The sequence below is a fragment of the Thalassophryne amazonica genome, chromosome 5, assembly GCF_902500255.1.
Source record: "Thalassophryne amazonica chromosome 5, fThaAma1.1, whole genome shotgun sequence".
Classification (NCBI taxonomy): domain Eukaryota; kingdom Metazoa; phylum Chordata; class Actinopteri; order Batrachoidiformes; family Batrachoididae; genus Thalassophryne; species Thalassophryne amazonica.
The window spans coordinates 89,736,815-89,756,210 of record NC_047107.1 but is presented as its reverse complement, the minus strand read 5'-3'; the positions used below and the strand labels follow the sequence as shown (position 1 = coordinate 89,756,210).

The window sequence follows — 19,396 nt, the reverse complement described above, 5'->3', positions numbered from 1 at the left end:
TTAAATCTTAATTTATCTCTCTCTCTCTCTCTCTCTCTCTGTCTCCTGCTCATTTCATTTAATTTCGGTGGAGCTTTATTGACACTGGAAACATACATTTACATTGTCAAAGCAAGTGTTACATAGAGTAACAAATAAAAATAAAAATTAAGAAAATGTACATACAGTTAACAATATTCTACAGTAAATAAATGTGTAAACAGGAGATATGGAATTGAAATAAGAGTAAAAAAAAAAGTGTTTTCTGTGTAAAAATGTACTATAAAATGCGTTATACCAGTTTTTTTTGTGCTTGCTTCATGAAATGAGTCATTTTTGAATGGGATTTTTTTGTTTTTTATCTTACTATTAGTAACCCTACCCCTTCCCCTAACCATAACCCCCCCATATTGTCACAGAATGTATTCAAATGATCACGACGACATGGCGTGTGAAATATGGTAGTATTGTACATAGATAAAGTGACATTGGCAGTTCAGTCTCCTGTTTTGGGTTTATGGTGGTTTATGTCTGTTCCTCCTTCTTTTCATGCCACAGCAGCTCACAAACCTTGCTGCTTTGTTTGCATATTGTTGTCCTTCACCCAACAGTTACAGACGTTTGTTGATGTTGGTCATGCTCTCAAAGTCTCTTTGGGTGTTTGTGATCTGTGGGAAGTACATGTCTCTGATGTCTTGGTACAGCGGGCAGGTGGTTAGGAAGTGCAGCTTGGTCTCCACTTCGTGTTGTGAGCAGTGGGTGCACAGTCTGTCTTCTCTGGGGAGCTAGGTCTGTCTGTGGCGGCCTTTCTCCACAGCGAGGCTGTGCTCACTGAGTCTGTACATGGTGTCTCCCTCTCTGTTTCCCTCTCCTTCTCTCCCTCTGTCTGTCTATCTCAACATCTCTCTCGCTCTCTCTGTCTCTCTTTGAGGACGTGCGGTAGGAGTTCTTTCATGTGTTCGCTGTGAGGAACGCATGATCAGTGAGGAAATATGATAACATGCTTTCATTAAACAACCCAATGCTCAAAAACTTAAAAAATGCAACTGAGGCCTGATGTTTTGCACTTTAAGCATGACATTTATTATAAATAACCAACCAACATACATCATGCTGCCATCATGCCTTCTCTCAGATTGGCAGCCACTGTGTCCCATTGCCCAACATTTGCTTTCAGTGCATTCAGAAAGTATTCACAATGCTTCAAGTTTTCCACCTTTTGTTACAGCCTTAGTCCAAAATGGATGAAATTCAATTTTTGACTCAAATATCTACGTACAATGTCAAAAAAAGTTCCTCTTTGTTGCTTGTTTGTTGTTGTTTTAGAGTTTTGCAAATGTATTACAAATAAACTAAACTAAGAAATCACATGTACGTAAATATTCACAGCCTTTGAAGCTCAAAATTGAGCTCAGGTGCATCCTGTTTCCACGGATCATCTTTGAGATGTTTTTACAGCTTTGAGTCCACCTGGGATAAATTCAGTTGATTGGACATGATTTGGAAAGGCACATTCCTGTCTACATATAAGGTCCCACAGCTGACAGTGCATATCAGAGCACAAACCAAGTATGAAGTCAAAGGAACTGTCTGGAGACCTCCCAGACAGGATTGTCTCAAGTCACCAATCTGGGGAAGGGTACAGAAGCATTTCTGCTGATTTGAAGATCCCAATGAGCAGAGTGGATTCCATCATCCATAAACAGAAGGAGTTTGGATCCACCAGGACTCTTCCTAGAGGTAGCTGCCTGTCTAAAATCAGTGATTGGGAGAGAAGAGCCTTAGTGAGGGAGGTGACCAAGAATTCAATGGTCATTCTGTCAGAACTGAGAGCAGGACTCTCAGACCATGAGAAACAAAATTTTCTGGTGCCTACAGTGAAGCATGGTGGTGGCACCATCATGCTGTGGGGATGTTTTTCAGCAGCAGGAACTGGGCGACTTGTTAGGATTGAGGGAAAGATGAATGCAGCAATGTACAGAGACATCCTGGAGGAAAACCTGTTCCAGAGCACTCTTGACCTCAGACTGGGGTTATGGTTTATCTGTGAGCAGGACAATGACCCTAAGCACACCACGAAGATATCAAAGGAGTGGCTTCAGGACAACTCTGTGAATGTCCTTGAGTGGCCCAGCCAGAGCCCAGACCTGAATCTGATTGAACATCTCTGGAGAGATCTGAAAATGGCTGTGCACCGACACTCCCCATCCAACCTGATGGAGCTTGAGAGGTGCTGCAAAGAGAAATGGACAAAACTGCCCATAGATAGGTGTACAAGCGTGTGGCATCATATTCAGACCTGAGGCTGTAATTTCTGCCAAATGTGCATCAACAAAGTATAAGGGTGATTCTTAGACTACGGGCACTTATTATGTCCTTTGATCATATTGTATGAAAAACAGAAAAAAGTAGAAATTTCACACTTTTATAGTTATCTTTACAATGAAAGTGTTTTAAGACATTTGTTCTAGTAGTCTATGATGACTTTTTCACCTTTTTTCAGCATCATTATATGCAAATATTGCCGTTTTGTGCTTGTCCCACACCCAGACTTTTGATCTTCAATGATAAAAATGAATGGTAAAAAAAACGTTTTTTCTAATGTTTTAAAATATCTCAATAAAATATCAGTAAAATAATCAAAACATAATTGGGGTATTCAATGTCATACAACTGTTGTGATTTTTTTAAACAAAATGTAGTTGTCCCACACTATTGCCGTAATTTCCACCACAACACTGTAATGTTCCTTTAAACAGTTTGTATGAAAGATTGTTTGGGTAGTTTCTATGGAGATAAACAGTGACATCAGAGCACATGTATATAGCGCCAAATCACAACAAACAGTTGCCCCAAGGCGCTTTATATTGTAAGGCAATGGTGTGGTGGAAATTACATTTACAAGGCCAGTAGTGCCCGTAGTTAAAGAATCACCCATAAATAAAATTCTGTCTAATTTAATCTAATCTAATCTAGTGAGCAAGGGGTGTGAATAGTTATGTACATATTGTTTCTTAGTTTTTTATTTTTTATAAATTTGCAAAATTTGCAAAAAAAAAACTTTTTTCATGTTGTCATTATGGGGTGTTGTGAGTAGTATTTTGTAATTTAGTCAGTTTTGGAATAAAGCTGTAACTTAACAAAATGTGAAAAAGTGAAGCACCACAAATACTTTCCAGATGCACTGTTAAAGGGACTTTTCATTTCTTTTGGCCCCACCTAGCTGGCAGCATAATGGCCACTTGTCTCTTTTTGCTGTGAAATGCCCACTGTGTTTGAAAGGGAATGGGAATTGCTTTACCTCTGCCTCTTGTAGCTAATGTGACCAAGTGGTGATGTGGGTCCCTGTCATGCTTGATAGTTAACTATGCTGTCAAATCTCCCTCTGCTGGACAAATTGTGTAATGGCATACTTCCCAAAATGTTTAACTACATTGTTTATTCAGTCAAATAAATGTTGTCATATCAGCAAAAATAACGCTGATACCAATATGTTGATAAAAGGCTCGTATCAGCCGATATGATCAGGAAACATATCTCTCAGCCAGGCTCTAGTCTTTCCTAACATCTCAAAACGATCTTCCGTTGAAGAGTAAGATGCTTTTCATGGGTTTCATGTTGAGAGGATGATCAGAAGGAGGCTTCTGTTCAAAGAACATTTGGTCATGATTCCTGCATATTGAACCTGATCATCTACTTTCACCTACCTTTACACAACAGCATCCCATTCTGTGCCAGTAACATATGAATATGATTATTCACATTTTGTTTATGAAGATTTATCCTGGCATCATGATTTTTTTAGGTTTAAATCTTTCCAGATTGAGGTTTAAAACTTTCCTCACAGTGTTGTAGAATGCTACTTCTATCACCAATTACACCTGTTTTTAGGCCCCAATTGTGTAACGTTATTTTTCTGCCACAAACATCCACAGTTGAGAATCAAAAATCATGAATGGGAGACTGCCCAGAAATCCTCAAGACTCGGGAAGAAATTGAAGGTCCAAGTCTTGGACCTTCAGGTATCTCTGTAATTCAAATCTCTCTTAATTCAAATGCAGAGGACCCAGAGACATCAATGTCACTCCTGAGATAAGAGAATCCCTCTTCAAGTTCATCACTTTCACCACAAACAGATACACAATGACTGACTCCAGGAAGTCCTTGAAAGTCTGGATCTTGATCCAGGACCATCTGATGCCACAAATATTACAGCATCGTCCACAAAGTCAAGGTCAGTAAATCTTTCCTTGCCAACAAAGACAGTGAAGAGACTGAAGCTAAGTTTCAATTAAGGGCTGACTTGACAGATTTTTAACCCCTCCCCCCTCTGTTGTTGATTAAATGGCTCAAAATCATGTTTGTAATTTGCTTTTGATGATTGCCTCAGCTGTTAGAATGGCATAGCTCCGATTCAAGACAAATCTTGTACCACTTTTGGAAGTGGCCCAAATCTGACAATAATAAAATAAATAAATTCACATGTTTGTGCACATGGCTAGTCTTCTGTCAGAAAAATTCAGCTCATTTGGACTGGTTCTGTGATCTCAGTGAGTGTAACTCCTCTTTCATTGTAAAACGTGGAAGCCATCACAATAATTTAATTTATTATTTTCAAAGAAATATGGATACAATTTCTTTTCTTTTTTTTTACAAGCGGAGTGCGTATTGTTTCTTGAGTTTCAAAAGCTATCCAGATTTAGGACAAATGTTCAGCTCCATATGTGACAGAACTTGCTCTGTTTACACAACAGCAATAAAATAGCGCTACCTGATGGCCACACCTGGTAACTACAGCTGGTGTGTCAATTTATGATCCAAAAACTCAGATCAGCTTTGGAGCTTTACAGCTTTGTAGCGACTGTGGATATTGAGCAACACAACCTTTTCAAGAAAATCGTTCTCTTGAGAACTACAGCTCAAATATTTGAACTGTATTCCACATATTGCAGGTCATAATCATTTGTAATAACGGGGGTGATACATGCCTTAAAGTGTTAAAGAGCTCAAAGCAAAAACTATTTTTCGTAGGTTTTTTTTTTTTTTTTTTTATGAAAATACAGAACATAGTAATGTTTAGGTGCAAATTACAAAACAAATTTTACAGCCTACAAAATCCATCAATGAATCATTTTTGAAGCCTGTTTATTCCCATTAAAGGTCATGGGGCTGGAGCCTATAGCCTACAAAATAGTATTTGGTATATAAATGATGTATTTTAAAAATCTTTTTTGATAAATCTGGCAATCCATTAATATATCCCAAACAAAACTCAGACCTGTCAAACAAAAAATACAGTGACACAAATCCAAATCATACATGATATATAACATACAGTGAGGAAAATAAGTATTTGAACACCCTGAGATTTTGCAAGTTCACCCACTTAGAAATCATGGAGGGGTCTGAAATTTTCATCTTAGGTGCATATCCACTGTTAGAGACATAATGTAAAAAAAAAAAATCCGGAAATAACAATGTATGATTTTTTTAATAATTTATTTGTATGTTACTGCTGCAAATAAGTATTTGAACACCTACCAACCAGCAAGAATTCTGGCTCTCACAGACCTGTTAATTTTTCTTTAAGAAGCCCTCTTATTCTGCACTCTTTACCTGTATTAATTGCACCTGTTTGAATTTGTTACATGTATAAAAGACACCTGTTCACACACTCAATCAATCACACTCCAACCTGTCCACCATAACCAAGACCAAAGAGCTGGCTAAGGACACCAGGGACAAAACTGTAGATCTGCACAAGGCTGGGATGGACTACAGGACAACAGGCAAGCAGCCTGCCCTTTAGAATTCAAGAATTTTTTACTGAGAGAGAGGGAAAATATAATTTACGGGGCTTGTATCATTTTAAAATTGCTGGCGCTCGGATGACCAGGAAAGGTTTCTGTCTCTTCGTGTGTGGCCCTAGAATATGGAATAACCTGACGGAGGAACTCAAACAATGCCCAAATATCAATTAGTTTAAAAAGCAATATAAAGACATGATGTTTTCAAGATATGTATCTGCCGAAGGATGAGTTTTGTGTGTTGCCAATTGTAAATGTAAATTTGTTTGGTATCATTTGGATTGTGTCCTTTAAGCTGAAGAGTTTGAAGTGGTTGAAAATGGGAGTGGGAACAGATGGGTTTTTTACTTCTCCCCACTCCTTTTGGACAAGATCATTTTATTTTTGGTTAAAGAGTTAGGCATTAATAAGCTTTGCTTCTGCCTATACCCTTTCAGGCACACGGATGCATTGTAATCCATTTTCTTTCATGGTAAGTTTTTTGTTGTTGTTTTGGACTGTGTGTGCTGAATAAATAAATTCATTCATTCATATATATATATATATATATATATATATATATATATATGTGTGTGTGTGTGTGTGTGTGTGTGTATATACGTTTTTGATTACAACCAAAATAAATAAATAACCTTGTCTCAACAACATGGTGACTTAGTGGTTAGCACTGTTCCCTCATAGCAAGAAGGTTGTGGGTTCGATTCTCACCCGGGGCCTTTCTATTGGACTTTGCATGTTCTCCCCGTGTTTGCATGGGTTTGCTCCCGCTTCCTCCCACATCCAAGAGACATGCAGGTTAGGTGGATTGGAAACTTTAAAATTGGCCATATAGGCGTAAGACAGTCAGGTTCATTCACAATAATTTGGAGGTGGGGCAGTGTGGTGGCTAAGTGGTCAACGCACGTTCGTCCAGGACAAAAGGTCCCCGTTCAAGACCATCTGTGTCTGTTCTTTGTGTAATGTGAAATTACATCAGAAAGGGCTTCTGGCATAAATGTTGCTCCAAATCACGCAAATCCATATTGGGTATACTGTGGCATGAACAAAAAGAGAGGAGCTGAAACAGTTGATTTTATTGTGGGAATAATTTGGAGATAAGTGCATAACTGTGAGAGATCAGGACAGGAAATGTGTGCGTGAGTATTTTCAGTTGCCACAGCTACAATATGATGCACAAAGTGTCCACTATCAGTGCAAATGTGTCTGTAGCAGCTTAAAAACAGAATGATTGCTGCATTTATACAACAGCAACCCACACAGAGCAAGGGTCAAGAGTGCAAGAAAACCGAGCTCCTCAGCGGGGCTGAAGGATGTGTGTTGTAATAGCAGCTGGGTGCACATGGTCTGTTCCTGACTGGGATTTGGAGATGTGGTTTCACTCAAAGTGCGGTCACAGACCTCACTATCACTCTGTAATATAACAAAGCTGTGCTAAGTCAAAACATCTGCTTTCTTTTCTTCCTGTGAACTCATGAGACATTTCTTAAGGGAACAACAAAAGAAGATTTTGGAGACAAATATGCTTTAAATGTGGTTGTTGCCTATGAAGATAAAATGTTTGGTAATTAATGTCAAACCCCTCAGTCCTGTTTTCCTAAACATGCTGTTGTGGTCCACATATCTGGAAAGACGTGTGAAAATGCTGCTGAGGAACATGGTTTGATTAAACAAACTAAAGCACAAGCGCTTGAAAGTGCATCGATTTGAAATAATTCATTATACTAATAATTTTTGCTTTGTAATTTGGTTGACTTGTTACATCGCAGTCATGTCTTATCCAGATATTTTTATTTATAGTCATGAACCCACAGCTAATTTTGACCTTCACTTCAGGTGATTAACCAACACCTACAACTGCTGCCTTCTTCTTCTTCTTCACCTGCCCCTGTTAGGCATCCACAGCAGATCATCCACCTCCATCTCACCCTGTTCTCTGGCTCCCTCTCTGTCACACCAACCATCTGCATATCTTTGCTCACCACATTCATAAACCACCTGTTTAACCTCCATCTTCTCCCCCTGCCTGGTGGCTCCATCCTCAGCATCCTTCTTCATATATATCTCCTCTACATGTCTTTGCCACACCTCAGTCTTGCCTTTCTGACTTTGTCACCAAAGCATCATACCTGTGCTGTCCCTCTGATAGGCTCATTCCTAATCCTGCCCATCATCATCATCACTTCCAAAGTGAATCACAGTATCTTCAGTTCTGCCTCCTGTCTTTTTGTTAGTGCCACAGCCTCGAAGCATACAACATAGCTGGTCTCACTTTTCCTTTCACTCTTCCAGATATCCTTCTGTCACAAATCACTCCTGCCACCTTTCTCCATCCATGTCTCCCTCCACCCTGAAAGCATCTATCATTCCTACAGCACATTTCTTCTGCCATGCACTTTCTCGGCATGAAACCATATTGCTGCTCACAGATCTTCTCCGCTTTTCTAAGCCTAGCTTCCAATCTTTCCCACATCTTCATGCTGTGGCTCATCAATTTAATGCCTCTGTAGTTCTTACAGCTCTGCACATCAGCTTTTTTCTTAAAAATCAGAGCCAGTACATGTCTTCTCCAGTCCTCAAGCATCCTCTCACTTTACAAGATTTTATTCAACAGTCTCGTTAAAAGTTCCACTGCAGCCTCTCTTAAACATTTCTGTGTCTCAACTGAAAGGTCATCTGGACCAACTGCCTTTCCACTCTTCATCCTCTTCATAGCTGCCCTCACTTCTTCTTTACTAATCCCTAGCATTTCCTGAATTCCTCTCTCCACACCACCCATCCTTTTCTCTATCTCATTTTCTTCATTCGTCAAGACAGATTTAAATAAAGCGTCTAATGACAGACATTTAACATGTAAAGGTGTGTTTATTCAAATTTGCAACTCATGGATGTTTTAAGCTATTTTGTAGCCTGCAGTCTTCAGAATCAGAATCAGAATACTTTATTAGTCCCTTAAAGGGCAATTCATTGCAGACCCCCTGGCCAACCATAAAAACACAGACATAAGATTTACATAGGTATATGCTAAATAACAATCACAGAATCAAGGTTAAAAACAAGGACAAAATCCTCAGCCAGTGTTCAGGAGTCTAATTGCAGAAGGAATAAAAGACATTGAATAGCGATTAGTTCTCATCTGGGGCATCTGATAGCGCCGCCCAGAGGGCATGAGTGTAAAGCCTAATGGTAAGATGTGTCTCTGATCTAAATGATCTGCTCGGCTTCTGTCATGACACGACTCTCCCATAGTGATGCCAGGTCTCTCTGCTGGACGCCAATTATTTTTGAACAGGCTTTCACTATATTGTCCAGGCTGTTCTTGTCCTTCATAGACAGACAACCAAACCAAGAGACAAAGGAGAAGGTGAGCAGGCTCTCTATGTAGGAACAGTAACAGACTCTGAGGATCCTCTCACTCACTTCAAAGGATTGAAGTTTGCACAGCAGATAAATCCTCTGCTGTGCTTTTTTACAGATGGCCTCTGTGTTGTCATCAAATCTCAGTTTAGCATCAAAAATGGTTCCCAGATATTTATATTGCTCCACTATCTGGACATCTTCATCATGAATGATGCTAGGAGTATGAACACTCTTACATTTCCTGAAATCTATAATGATTTCTTTTGTTTTTGCAACGTTCAGGTCCAGATAGTTTTGATCACACCATGTGACAAATGAAGACAGGGCCGAGCCATGCCCCTGATCATCGCTCCGTAGAAGGGACAGCAAGACTGTGTCGTCAGAGAATTTGACAAAGTGTGTGTTGCTCTTTGGGCTCCTACACCCGTCTGTGTACAAAATAAGAAGTGACGATAGTACACATCCTTGAGGAGAGCCGGTATTGGACACAAGAGCATCAGAAATCTGCCCATTTACCCGCAAACGCTGCACTCTGTTTGTGAGGAAGTCCAGAAGGATTGCCAGCAGCTGATCAGGTAGATTAAAATGTAAAGAGAGTCTCTCAATTAAAACATGCGGTTGCATTTTATTAAAAGCTGATGAGAAGTCTGCAAATAAAAGCTGTGCAAAAGTTCCAGGATTTTCAAGGTGATTTAAAACTTTGTCAATAATAAATATTTTAGCATCCTCCACCCCTTTACTGGGCTGATAGGCAAATTGTAGAGGATCCATTTTGTCAGCAGTATAAAATAAGATAATGTCTTTTAAAAGTTTCTCAAACAGTTTCATCATCAGGGGAGTAAGAGCAATAGGTCTAAAATCATTAGGCTCTTTCGGTTGTGTGGACTTTGGGACAGGAATAATTGTTGAGGTCTTTTGATATCAGTTTCAATTGAAGGGGCACTTGTAAAATATTAATAATAAAATAATAATTTTTTAAATGGCTGTTTGTGCAAAATTGTTTGGGGGGAGCACTCGAAGGGGGTCTTGCCCGGGGAGTAATTCAGTGTAGAACCGCCACTGTCCAGCACAGCTTCCTCAGGTGAAGCAGCTTTATGTCATGTTCTTGGAAAACATCCTTCCAATCTGTCTCCATCCACCCAAAGTCCAGACAGCACCTGTGGCGGTGAGCTTCATCTTGGAACAAAGACAGGAAGAAAATTGATGTAAAAATATGGTACCAACCAGATTTATTACATCTTTGGTTTTGTTCATTACTTTTTCTAATATTTGTTTTCAGTTTTGTTGTTGTTTAAAGTGCATCACTGTGTGTGCAAGCAGAGTGTAACTGAATATTGCACTTATAGCAGCACAGTGGTGTGAGCATGCAACCGCCTCCCAAACAGAAAGTTCCCGATGCCCCATCCGTGTACATGGAAAATTGCATCAGGCAGGGCATCAGCTCAAAAAAAAAACCACAGTGCCAAATCAACCCTGAGCATGATGGGAGCAGCCAAAAGGAAAGATTCAAATACTCAGTGGTTGTTGTTAGAGCAGGTTTTGGTGGTCCATGGTGCAATTTATGATGGCGATTGTACCAGCACTGCACTGCATCACACCTCATTATAACACCTGCACACAGATGAAGCCCATTTGATATTTCAACAGAATGTGCAAAGGGTGTGAAACTTAAAACTGTAAAACTGCATCAGTTGAAATACTAGCAATAAGACTTGCACTGCGCTTTGTGCTTTTTGCCAGATGTAAGAGAGAATCTTTTGTCATCAATACATATATTCTACATTTGCAGCAAACACCATTTCAGTCAATCTCAAAAGTGTGTGATCATTGATTTTCTCCTGATTGCAAAAGCTGAATGTGATAGTATCTTGTCTGACTTTTACATCAACATTGAAGGCAGCATTGGCCACCACATATAAAGCATTATGTACAACCCCTGGCAAGAAAAAAGATTGTGGCAGTCAGTAACTGTTACTTTTTTAGACCAAGCAGAGGAAAAAAATATGGAATCACTCAATTCTGAGGAAAAAAATATGGAATCACTCAATTCTGAGGAAAAAATTATGGAATCACCCTGTAAATTTTCATCCCCAAAACTAACACCTGCATCAAATCACATCTGCTCATTGACATTGACCCTATGTGTCTTTTTGCAAGGAATGTTTTCACAGTTTTTGCTCTATGGCAAGATGCATTATCATCTTGAAAAATGATTTCATCATCCCCAAACATCCTTTCAATTGTCCAAAATATCAACGTAAACTTGTGCATTTATTGATGATGTAATGACAGCCATCTCCCCAGTGCCTTTACCTGACATGCAGCCCCATATCATCAATGACTGTGGAAATTTACATGTTCTCTTCAGGCAGTCATCTTTATAAATCTCATTGGAACGGCACCAAACAAAAGTTCCTGTTGTGTGGGCCGCCAGAAGAGGAGGTACTGCTGGCCCACCACCAGAGGGCGCCCTGCCTGAAGTGCGGGCTTCAGGCACGAGAGGGCGCTGCCGCCATGGACACAGCCGGGGGTGACAGCTGTCGCTCATTACTTCTTGACAGCTGTCACCCATCTACTCAACATCATCTCACTCCATAAAGACCAGACGTCATCTCCACCTCGTTGCCGAGATATCATACTTCATAGGAGGTACTACTCTCAGCCTTTTTTTTGAGATTTATAAATCTGTGATTGTGAGTGTTTGCAGGAGAACCGGTCGTTTTGGTGGAGGCTGTGCATGACGGCGCTCCTTTTCCTCTGAGACCACTGCAACGTGTTGAGTGAGAGGTGGAGGTGGCATTCCCACCGTTGTTGTTACTGGGTGTACACACACCCACACTTGACTGTCTTTGTCCTTCGCCAGCAGTACCAGATCCGACAGTCGGGGACGGTGATCACCTGGGAATTTGGGACTTGGCGGCTCCAGTATTCACCAGGTTCTGGGGCGGCGGAAATCGTGTGGTTCCGGCTCTTCTCAGGACAGACGTCTTCTATCCTCGAGCCTGCCCACACATCACCTCTGTGTATTGACTGTTATGATATTCTGTGATTGTCTGTATGTTCGTTGTGCACATTCACAACATTAAATTGTTATATTTTGGCTCATCTATTGACCGTTCATTTGCGCCCCCTGTTGTGGGTCCGTGTCACTACACTTTCCCAACAGTTCCAGCATCATCACCTTGCCCAATGCAGATTCGAGATTCATCACTGAATATGACTTTCATCCAGTCATCCACAGTCCATGATTGCTTTTCCTTAGCCCATTGTAACCTTGTTTTTTTCTGTTTAGGTGTTAATGATGGCTTTCGTTTAGCTTTTCTGTATGTAAATCCCATTTCCTTTAGGCGGTTTCTTACAGTTCGGTGACAGACGTTGACTCCAGTTTCCTCCCATTCGTTCCTCATTTGTTTTGTTGTGCATTTTTTGATTTTTGAGACATATTGCTTTAAGTTTTCTGTCTTGACGCTTTGATGTCTTCCTTGGCCTACCAGTATGTTTGCCTTTAACAACCTTCCCATGTTGTTTGTATTTGGTCCAGAGTTTAGACACAGCTGACTGTGAACAACCAACATCTTTTGCAACATTGCGTGATGATTTACCCTCTTTTAAGAGTTTGATCATCCTCTCCTTTGTTTCAATTGACATCTCTCGTGTTGGAGCCATGATTCATGTCAGTCCACTTGGTGCAACAGCTCTCCAAGGTGTGATCACTCCTTTTTAGATGCAGACTAACGAGCAGATCTGATTTGATGCAGGTGTTAGTTTTGGGGATGAAAATTTACAGGGTGATTCCATAATTTATTCCTCAGAATTGAGTGATTCCATATTTTTTTCCTCTGCTTGGTCTAAAAAGTAACCGTTACTGACTGCCACAATTTTTTTTTTCTTGATTTCTTATAGTGTTTCTTAAAGCCAGAAAGTTGCCATTTGAAAAGACTTTAGTTTTGTGTCATGTCTGTGTGATCTGCTTTTTTTCTACAAAATTAAACAACTGAATGAACATCCTCCGAGGCCAGTGATTCCATAATTTTTGCCAGGGGTTGTATATGAAAATAAAAGCTGTGCAGTCACAATAAAGTATTATACCCTTCAAATGTATTTTAAGTTTTCACTTCTGTAATTTAATGTTGTACCACAATGACCTGAAGGCCAGGGTGCCCAAGAAAGGCAGCTAAAAGTACTATAATTGTTCTGATTCTGTTGTATAGTTTGAAAAATATTTCCAGTAAGTAATATGAATGGCACAAGACTGATGTAATTTGGGCTTAAAGATCAAATAACCAAGCCTGGAACAAAGTTTGCCTGAACAAAAACAAAAAAACGACTGCAGTAGTTGCCTGGGGATGAAATAAAGGAGCTTTTACAAATGTGGACTCGCCGTTCTTAAATTTCACCCGCACTGTTTTGAACACTCGACTTTTTGTCTGGTGAACACACAACCTTTTCCTTTGTCATGCTAAGTGTAGCTGAAACCGTCCACCTGCCCCCAACAACAACACCTGCACAAACATCAGTATGTTTAATATCAAATCTAGATTCTTTCTTATGGATCAGTCCACTGCAGGTCTGGCAATATTTTTAAGATTGACTTTATGTTGCACATGTGGTGTGTTTGCCTCTGTGGTCTAATATATTTTCACCTGATAACACTTTAAATTCACTTACTTCTGCTGAGATGTGCACCTGGTGTTATTACACTGTGTCACCAACACACAAAGTGCAATATATGTATGCAGACACCGCCACACTTTATCACACACAACAACACTGGACTTATTTGTATGATGAATGTGATGTTTTTGCCCTAGTTTTTTTATTTTTTTTATTTATTTATTTATTTATTTTTTGTAGCTATGAACTGCATGTTTGCGCAAAATTGCACAAAATCATCAAAAGACTTTTACTGTACATCACATTCCTTACTAATTCAAAAAACTAATATTTAATAATAGGCTTCCGCTAACTTTGACATGTACCCTGTAAAATGCACCAAGTAAATTGATAGATAGCTTCAGCTGAGTAGTCCAACCCCTCCGCCCCCCACCGTTTTGTTAACAAAATACTATCAGCTTATAACTCACCATATTGAAAGTACTAAGGCCTTAAAATTTGATGCACCAGATCAAAATTACACCTATATATAATACAGTAATACTGGTGATAAACCATATACATATATAGATAGAGAGAGAGAGAGAGAGATATGGTAGATTTATCGCCTACCATATCACTTTTTTAGTTACTTTTTTAGTTGCTTTATACAGTTACTTTATGCAGTTACTTCATTAGCAGCTTTATGCAATTACTTTATTAGAATCTGCCAAAAACTTGCAGCTAATACCTAATGTAACTAATAAGGTAACTAGTAATCTAACTTGGTTACTCTTAAGATTGAGCAATCAGCAAAGTAACTCATCAGCAAAGTTACTTTTCTGAGTACTAAATCTGAAAAAATAACCTAGTTAGATTAAAAGTTACTTTATTAGTTACATTCAGCAGCTGCCGACAATTTGTCCACAGCTGCTAATGAAGTAACTGTATAAAGTAACTAATGAAGTAACTTTTCAAAGTTACTCTGGCAACACTGTTTCAGTTTCAATTCAATTTCAATTTATTTTCATTTATATAGCACCAAATCACAACAGAGTTGCCTCAAAGTGCTTCACACAGGTAAGGTCTAACCTTACTAACCCCCAGAGCAACAGTGGTAAGGAAAAACTCCCTCTGAGGAAGAAACCTCAAGCAGACCAGACTCAAAGGGGTGACCCTCTGCTTGGGCCATGTTACAGACATAAATTACAGAACAATTCACAGAACAATTCACAGAACAATTCACGGACAAATATACAAGAAATGCAATTGGCGCACAGGACAGGAGGATCGCCAACACGAACACAACTCCCATCTCTGGACGGAGCTGCACCTTAAACAGAGAGAAAAAAACAGAATCAGGCATCAGAAAGACAAGAAATACTGTATAATTTGTCAGCATTAAACAACAAGAAAAAAAGAGAAATACTAAGGTGATCGCTGGCCGCTAGCCCTAAACTTCACTAAAAGACCCAGAATTTAGGTAAAGTTGAGGCCATGGCCCGCTCCAATTACTAATAAAATGAATTAAAAGAATAAAAAGCGTAAAACAAAACTGTACCAGTATGCTAGCCATATGAAAGGGAAAATAAGTGCGTCTTAAGTCTGGACTTGAAAGTCTCCACAGAATCTGACTGTTTTATTGACGCAGGGAGATCATTCCACAGAACAGGGGCATGATAAGAGAAAGCTCTGTGACCCGCAGACTTCTTATTCACCTTAGGGACACAAAGTAGTCCTGCACCCTGAGAATGTAAAGCCCGGGCCGGTACGTAAGGTTTAATTAGGTCAGCTAGGTAGGAGGGTGCCAGTCCATGAATAATTTTATACGTTAGTAGCAGAACCTTAAAATCTGATCTTACTGGGACAGGAAGCCAATGAAGGGATGCCAAAATGGGTGTAATGTGGTTGAACTTTCTGCTTCGTGTCAAAAGTCTGGCTGCAGCATTTTGAACCAATTGGAGAGCCCTAATGCTAGACTGCGGTAAACCAGAAAATAGAACATTGCAGTAGTCCAATCTAGAAGAGATAAATGCATGGATCAGGGTCTCAGCATCAGCCATAGACAGGATGGGACGAATCTTCGCTATATTTCGCAGGTGGAAGAAAGCAGTCCTAGTAATATTTCTAATGTGGAGGCCAAAGGACAACGAAGGATCAAAAATTACCCCAAGGTTCCTCACTTTGTCAGTGTGATGTATGACACACAAGCTGAGGCTGAGCGTTTACTGGTCAAATTGATGGCAATGTCTCACTGGACCAAGAACCATCATTTCAGTCTTATCAGAGTTTAAAAGTAGGAAGTTTCTAGACATCCAACTTCTCACTGCTGCAAGGCAGTCTTCTAAGGATTTTATGTGAACGAGATTACCAGCAGTTATTGCCATGTATAACTGAGTATCATCTGCATAGCAGTGAAAGGTAATCCCAAAACGCCTCAATATGTGCCCAAGGGGTGCTATATAAAGGGAGAAAAGCAGGGGGCCTAAGATAGACCCCTGTGGAACCCCAAATTTCATGTCACTAAGGTTAGAGGTAGTGTTACTGTACAAAACACAGTGAGAACGACTGGTCAAGTATGACGTCAGCCATGCAAGGGCACTCCCAGTAATCCCAAAATGATTTTCCAGCCTATCAAGTAGAATATGATGATCCACTGTATCAAATGCAACACTGAGATCTAACAGCAACAGAACTGTAGTGGTGTCTGAATCCAATGTAAGCAGAAGATCATTCACCACTTTAGTGAGAGCCGTCTCTGTGGAATGATATTTTCTAAAAGCAGACTGCAGTGGCTCAAAGAGATTATTCTCAGTAAGATAGTCTACGAGCTGCCGTGACACCACTTTTTCCAGAATTTTAGAGAAAAATGATAGATTTGATATCGGCCGATAGTTTGTCAATACACTAGGGTCAAGATTAGGTTTCTTAAGTAATGGTTTAATCACTGCAAATTTGAAACATTTAGGAACAGATCCAGAAGTTAAAGAAAGATTAATAATTTCCAGCACAGGCCGCCCAAGAGTGGGCCACAGGTCCTTAAACAGTTTTGTTGGTATAGGATCAAATAAACAGGTTGTGCTTTTTATTGACATTACGAGTTTTGTCAGCATGCCTAGTAAGATACTATAAATCTAGGTAATACCTCAGTAGTGGCGCCCACCTCAATAGTATGGTGTAGTGGCTGGATTAAGGCATTCCGGGATATGTTTAACCTGATGTCTTCTATTTTCTTCCCAAAGTAATCCAGTAAATCTTGTGCTGTAAAAGGAGAGTGAACTACAGGTTTATCACATTTAAACCAGTTTGTTGAGAGGAATAATTTAAGCCTGGTATGGATTTAGTGCCATCTAATGGTGAACTTGCAAATAGCATTATGCAGTTGTCTCAATTGAATTTGGAAATTGTTTAACCAGTTTGAGTGATCTGTTACAGCGCCCCCCCCCCCCCCCCAAAAAAAAAAAATCAACAACAACAAACAAACAGGCAGTCACATGGTAAAACTACAGTACAGGTTGAGTTTAAAAAATCTGTTATTTCCCTTTCAGTGAGTCCTTTCTCTGATTGGAGGAGCCTTGTTATTTTATTTTATTTAAACAAAGTGAAGCAGTAGATTGTACAGTGGAGATTATCTGTTCACTCAAATGTCAAAGTTTTCCAATAACAACCTAATCAATAGGTGATAACTCTTATTACAGCCCAACACAAGACCAAACAAGACAGGAACCGACACAGCAAACATTTTTAAAACCACTGCTCCATTGCAGCAAAGCCTGAAGAGTTTAATTACGGCTTTGCTCAAAGGCTTATGGGAGCCAGAAGATCAGAAGAAAAACCATCAAAGTGCTGCTGATACGTATAAGGACGAGTTTACATTTCATGTTAAACTTCATGCTACTTTGTTTCCATTTGAATCTGGTGAATGATAACGAAAGTTTCCAGTTTTGTACTGGTGACCACATTTGATTTTGGCGACAGCTGTTTATTCTCATTTCTTTGAAATATTGATCCAACTAAAGTGACTGAACACTTATGTTATCACTCATTGTTATGATCACTACTGGCATCCTTCAAAATTTAATCTGCAAAGCTCTGATGGTTCCAAAAACTCTCCACAAATGCTACAGAAAGACGTCTGTGTCCAGTAAGTGCTGGCTGCTTTTATTCTGTTCCAATCTGCCCCAAAACCTGGAATGGTGGAGGCCTCCTTCCACTGAAGGCTCCACGACCTGATTACAGTTTTCCCTTTTAAAAACACCTGAGCTTTCATGCATGAAATGCAACTGAAAATTCTTATGCACATTTCCCACAGCTGTTAAATATGATGAATACATGACTTAAGTGGCTGAAGAAGTTTTGTGCATCACTGTAGCTGATCACGATGCAACTTAAAAATTCCTCCTGGTGATGTGAAGAGTACGCAACAAGTCCATGGACTTTACTGGAGTTCTCTGCAGATCAGAGACATTTACTCTTCAATCCCATCTTTTTTGCCAGTCTCCTGTCCTTCAAAGATGGGGTACCTGCTTTCTACTTCCGCCCAAGTTAGAGTGCCATTGGCCAAATCACGGACAATCTCAGGTAACTCGCTGACCTGCGGAGAAAGAGAGACCATTGGTCACTGCATTTTTTAACTGCAGGTTACTTCTCCACCCATGCAATGCAGATGAAGTGTCTTGTTGAAGGACACAGACAGGTAGCATGACCAGGAATCAAACCCAGGTCTACCTATTGACTGTCCAACTCGGGGTGGGGTGTTTATTGTTGTTACACCTTGGCCCTGATCTGGTTCATTGAGTCTCGGTCTCTAAGAATGGCTGTGTGAGACATCATGCTCGCTGTGTCAAAGTCGATGGTGATGCCAAAAGCCACTCTGATCTCGTCTGTTCTGGAGTAGCGCCTCCTGATGGATCCTGAAGAATCGTCCACTTTGTGAGACATGTCATTTTTGGTTATTGTTTCAGCTAAGAGACAAATCAGAGAAAAAACTGTTAACAAAACAGATGTTTAACCTCAGAGAAAGCTGTCTGACTCAGTACACAGTTCTCTCACCAAGGGCATGAATATCTGGTTTGGACTCAGAGGAAGGATAGAACATTTGTATGGAGTTACAGTGGCAGGGAGGGTTAAATACTGTGGAGAAGAGAAAGAATCTTTACAGAACCCCCCCCCCCGCCCCAAAAAAAACCTTTATCCTCATGTTATAGCGATCCTTCAGACACTTAAATATCAAAACTGGTTCATATTAATACTTGTTAGCATTCATAAAAATCTGCGTGATGCAAGTCAGATTATGATGATTATTTGCACTGGAGGATGCCACACACTGGGGTTTTTTGTTGTGTGTTTTTCGCTTTTTTGGGGGGGGGTGGGGGGGCACTTTTTAAATCCTATTCATGGAAAGAAGTCCCAGTATAGGGAGGTGGGTTGAAGGCAGTCTGTGGATTACAACCATTCATCAGTATGACAGCAAGAAGACCAAAAACTGTCCCCCAGCCTTCAGGACCTGCATTCCACATTCCAATACATCCTGCCAGAGAGCACAAGTGTGGAAAAAAACAGAGTGGTGGGTAGGTGGAGTTTTTTTCATGATGCTGCAGGGTTCAGTATGGACTCTCTGGTAGTAGGTATCATGTAGAGAAGGTTGTCAGTACACCCCA

At 40.0% G+C, this 19,396-nt stretch overlaps 1 protein-coding gene and 1 long non-coding RNA gene across 2 annotated transcripts in view; one reads left to right on the top strand and one right to left on the bottom strand.

Moving 5' to 3' along the window:
• Positions 1–19,396, top strand: part of si:dkey-174n20.1 (uncharacterized protein LOC796174 homolog) — a 114,765-nt gene that overhangs the window by 67,017 nt on the left and 28,352 nt on the right. The window lies entirely within an intron of this gene.
• Positions 17,976–18,542, bottom strand: LOC117510930. The gene is made up of 2 exons (XR_004560846.1): positions 18,510–18,542; positions 17,976–18,330 (listed from the first exon to the last, which is right to left on the bottom strand). It is a non-coding gene; the product is annotated as an uncharacterized LOC117510930 (long non-coding RNA).